We start from the raw sequence: 5,029 nt of genomic DNA on the forward strand, positions 1-5,029 counted from the left end.
AGGAGTGTGAAAATATAACTTAATGTAATTTAAAAACAAAAATAACATTTTAATAACATTTTGTTATTTTAAGTAGAATGCATTTTGGCCAGTTACTATGTTTCAGAATCTGGAAGTAGTAATCTTATACAAAACATTGCTTTTGATATCAGTTGTAAACTTCATCCCTGTTTCATTGTCTGTTTTATTTTCATTTGCTTAATGGTTTGTAAGGGCATTGTGTGACCTAATTTGATAGCACTGTGTTTTATTGCAATACTTTATTTGTCCGCTGGGTGGCAAACCCGTTACGTATTTAAAACCTTTTTTTAACATTATTCATTTGCTAGACTTGGTGCATTGTTTTGCTGTCCTGTCACATTATTTCTTTTTCTAACATTCCCTTTTGAAATGTTTCGTGTAAGAGTATATTTGTTGTGTAATACTGGGAGAATTGTGTCTGTGTTTCTGATTGGTGAAGCCTGTAGCTCATTATAACATCATCTCTTTGTCTTTGTTGAAGAATGTTATTCTATTTTAACATTCAGCCATATCTTACAGATGCTAATAAATAGTATGTTGTTGAATACATTTTGTACAAGAAACATTTGAGATGAAAATTCCCAAAATAATATTTTTACCGTCATTCTATGCACTGTTTCAAAGAATGTGGTTCCTGCTTTCGACCTTTTGTGGGTATTGCTTCTCGGTCTTTTGGCTAAGATCAAGTGTAGTATCTGTTCTTACCATCCCACGGATGCTACATTAACCTTCCTCTTTTTCTCGGACCACATCATGCTTTCGTGCACTCTTTCACTCCCTTCGGGGGTGACTGTAGGTAAGGGTCTGTGGAAATTGAATTGCTCTCTTCTACAGGACAAGGATATAGTGAGTGAATATATAGAGCAATACAAACAATGGCAGACCCTTCAGGAATTTTTCAAATCACGAGCACACTGGTGGGACATGGTGAAGGGTAAGACACAGACTTTTTTTAGACAAGCAGGGAAAAGGAAGAAGGAGAAAGAAACACGACGTATGGGGGGGTTGCAGAAAAGGTTGCAGCGTTATTTTAACCTTTTAAACATGGGGTTTGATTTTAAAGCAGAAATAGAAGTAGTAAAGAAAGAAATGGTAAATTTAACTGAGGTGCACAAAGCAGAGGTGTGATCATAAGATGCAAAGAAAAGGAAATTGAAGAAGGGGAAAAATGCACAAGGTACTTTTTTAAGAAAATCATCAACAGAGACAAAGCCATAACAAAACTTAAAGACAAACATGGCGAGATGATGACAGAGACAAAAGGTATTTTAAACGTGGTGGAAAGTTTTTATCAAGATCTGTACCAAGAAAAGAGGATAGAGGGGAGTGTCGCGAATGAGATATCCTCCTACATCACGAAGACAATAAAAGACAGCGGCCCCCTAATAAAAGACTTCACATTTATAGAAATGGAAAAAGCTTTGAAACATTTTAAGAAAGGTAAGTCACCGGGAACTGATGGACTTTCTTTGGAGTTTTATCAAACCTTTTGGGACATTTTATCAGAAGACCTTTTTGTGATTTTAAATGACCTGGACAAACTCAATACTTTACCCGAAAGTTTTAGAACAGGAGTAGTGACATTGCTACACAAAAAAGATGATAAGGCAGAGTTGAAGAACTGGCGTCCTATAACCCTTTTAAATTTTGACATGAAACTTTTTAGCAAACTTTTAATGCAACGAATGTCGACGGTTTTAACAGACTTAATCCACCCAGACCAAGCCTGCGCCGTCCCTGGGAGAAAGATCACGGACAGCCTAGTACTGATAAGAGACACCATCTGTTATGCGAGAGACAGAAGTATCCGGCTCGTAGTCTTAAATTTAGATTTTGAAAAAGCTTTTGACCGAGTCTCGCACCAGTACTTGTTCCAAGTACTGCAAAAAATGGGTTTCCCAGGGAGGTTTTTAACGTGGGTGGGTTTGCTATATCGAGAGATAATCAGCAGAATTTTAGTAAATGGGAACCTTTCAAAAGCAATAGATATAGGTTGCGGTGTCCGTCAGGGGTGCCCGTTATCTCCTCTTCTATACGTGGCTTGTATTGAGCCTTTAGCGCAGATCTTGCGAAGGGACCAGTGGATAAAAGGACTAGACATACCAGGGACTGGGGGACTGACAGCAAAGACAGTTTTATACATGGACGATATTAACATTTTATGCACTGACATTTTATCGATAAAGAGGACCATGGACGTGACTGACTGGTTTGGGCGAGCGTCAGGGGCCAAACTGAATAGAGACAAAACACAAGCACAGTTCTTTGGCCCCTGGCTACACACAGAAACCAGGGGACTTGACCTGACAGTTAAAGCAACAGATCTAAAGATATTGGGAGTTAAATTTGACAGCAACGGCGGAGGGAGTGGGAACTGGCCAGACTTGTTAGGAAAAGTAAGACAGAGACTAGGGTTTTGGCGACTGAGACAACTGACTTTGGAAGGAAAAGTTTTAATTATTAAAACTGTGATTTTACCGTTGCTTTTATTATTATGTTCAATTTTTTATCCCCCCAGATTCTTTCTTTTAGCACTGGATCGAGCAATCTTTTACTTTTTGTGGGGGTCTAAGTGGGAGAGGCTGAGAAGAGAAGTAATGAAGCGAGCACCAGAGCATGGAGGCAAAGGAGTCCCAGACCCCCACCTGGTTTTAGGAGCACAATACACAGCATTGCACATCAAATACGCAACGGCCCCATTCAGAGAACACAAAACAGTAGCCATGGCCCGGTTCTGGATGGGGTCATATCTGAGGTCCTTGAAGATCTTAAAAGTAGACCTAAGAATACCCATTGCTTTTAATCTTCCCCCAGCATACGATTTTATTAAAAAGTTTTTAAAACATTTTAACTTGGAAAAAGAAAACACTACAGTCTTAACTAACCATCGTTCGATTCTTTCTGTTGTTCAGGAGCGGGAAAAAGTGAGCCCCGTGCCTGGGCTCACACTAGGTGAAGCGGAAAGGGTTTGGCGTGAGGTATCCCACTCAGCACTCCAGAACAAGCACAAGGATCTGGCGTGGATGGTGGCCCATGCGATCCTCCCGGTCAGGGTGGTGATGCACTCCCGAGGAATGGGTAAAGATGCAACCTGTCCACGGCCCGGGTGTGGCAGGCAGGAGACAGTGAGGCACGCTCTCTGGGAGTGCAGTGCTGCGAGAGACCTGTGGGCAATGGCCGGCCCCCTGCAATTCCCGTGCCTGCCAGCAGGGGGGGTACCAGACTACCGCATGGTGAGAGGCGGAGCGATCCAGATAAAAAAGCCCCCAAAAAAAGAAATAGATCTCTGGATCACCATAAATTGCATCAAAGATGCCATCTGGACCTCCAGAAACCTGCTGGTGGGGAAGCACGTACAGGTGTCTCTGCCAGCCACTCACCAACTGGCCTCATCAAGGCGGCAGGAGTACGCCGTACGTTGCCATTCGGATGTGGGGGCAGGAGCTTCACAGGGAGGTCTCCACAGCAAACGGCCCTGATCGCCCGTAGATGCTCCTTCTCAGAGGATCAACTCGAGAGGAGCAGCGGTGCCGTGGTTCAAGAGGATCTCCGCTGGGACCACAAACACCTAGCATGGACTTGTTTTGGAGAGCTAAAATGTTGTAAAAAAAGTGACTTAAGCTGTTAAATATCAATAAAACTTTTCGAAAGAAAAAAATCTGTTCTTATCAGTTTAATATCTGATACGTTCCCTATTCGGGAACCATATATTAAATTGATTTTTGCAACATGGAAATGGAATAGGTGCTTGCTCCGTCCACTCCACGCATCGACTTGATATTGCAGTACATCCAGCAACGGTGCACCCAGTTATACTTCAGTGAAACACAGATCTGTGATGGTAATAACAATGTATGAGAGAATTTCTTTGTTGCCAGTTCTTGTGAGTTGCAATGTACTTTATTGGTCAGAAAGTTCTCTTATCATACTGCTAAAGCATTCAACATAAAACAAAGATGTGTAACAACAATATATATGTTTCTGACCAAAACTGTAAAAATTACATGTTTTTTTTAAATAACTTAATTACATTTTATTTGTCCAACTTTACATTTTATCTATATTAGTGTACATAAAAAACACAAGTGCAGATCATCACATGAATAGGCAGGTAACTGACAAAGGATATTAATGGTACAGATGTATATAATAAATATATTTTATTTAATATTTTAAATAAATATATTTTTGACAAATATATATTTGTCCGTTTTGCAGTCGCACTGGTGCGACCATTAAGAAAAAAAGTCGCCCCTGAAGGAAAACTGGTTGCGGTCTAGATCTGGATTTAAAACAAACGTATAGAAAGAATTCTGGAGAAGGGTTGATCTGCTTCCGCCATGGTTTTCCTCCTTGTGCCTGCTTGAAATTGATATATTATCTAATACATTTCGCCCTCTGCTGGAATAAATGAGTAACTTCTCTCCAGCACGTCTTAGGAAAAGAAAAATAATTAAATAAAGAACGGTTCTGGGATAAAACAATGGATCTAACATCGTTTTAAAAAGAATCGCGATAGTTAGGTGAATCGATTTTCCCCCACCCCTTATAGTTGTGTAGTGATGTGTGTTCAAGCAAGTCAACACATTTGCTGTACGTTTGATTCTTTGCTTACGTGATCTACCCCAGCAAAATGAGTGAACATAGTTTATGAAACAAGGCACCCATCAAATTTGGGTAGAGGTTTGACAGAGTGACCCACCACGGTTGAATTTTACCCACATTTGGCGAGTGTTGATTTTAAACCCTGGTCGAAACTGATGTTCCCTAAAGTGAGTCCCCTTCGTAGTCTGTGTACAACTCATACTTACCTGGCAGGGGAGATACCATGATCATGAAGGTGGTTCACCCAGGGCGAGGCTCAGCCATTGCACTTCGGTTGTGCTGACCCCTGCGAATTCCCCAAATGTGGGAATCTCGACTGCATAATTTGTGGTAGTGGGGGACTGCGTTCGCGCTCTCCCCTGACTTTACTGGTTAAAAGTAGATTATTTTAAGATCTAACCTA

The 5,029-nt window shown here is 41.0% G+C and overlaps 2 non-coding genes and 1 pseudogene across 2 annotated transcripts; all 3 read left to right on the plus strand.

Annotated features, from left to right (window-relative positions):
• The first annotated feature begins 677 nt into the window (after nucleotides 1-677).
• On the plus strand, nucleotides 678-866 carry LOC130551436 (U2 spliceosomal RNA). The gene has a single exon (XR_008962602.1). It is a non-coding gene; the product is annotated as a U2 spliceosomal RNA (small nuclear RNA).
• A 2,791-nt stretch (nucleotides 867-3,657) lies between these two features.
• On the plus strand, nucleotides 3,658-3,832 carry LOC130551435 (U2 spliceosomal RNA; annotated as a pseudogene).
• Nucleotides 3,833-4,824: 992 nt separating this feature from the next.
• LOC130551432 (U1 spliceosomal RNA) lies at nucleotides 4,825-4,988 on the plus strand. Its single transcript, XR_008962600.1, has one exon. It is a non-coding gene; the product is annotated as a U1 spliceosomal RNA (small nuclear RNA).
• The last annotated feature ends 41 nt before the right edge of the window (nucleotides 4,989-5,029 follow it).

This window comes from Triplophysa rosa, linkage group LG2 (assembly GCF_024868665.1).
Source record: "Triplophysa rosa linkage group LG2, Trosa_1v2, whole genome shotgun sequence".
NCBI classification, from domain to species: Eukaryota; Metazoa; Chordata; class Actinopteri; order Cypriniformes; family Nemacheilidae; genus Triplophysa; species Triplophysa rosa.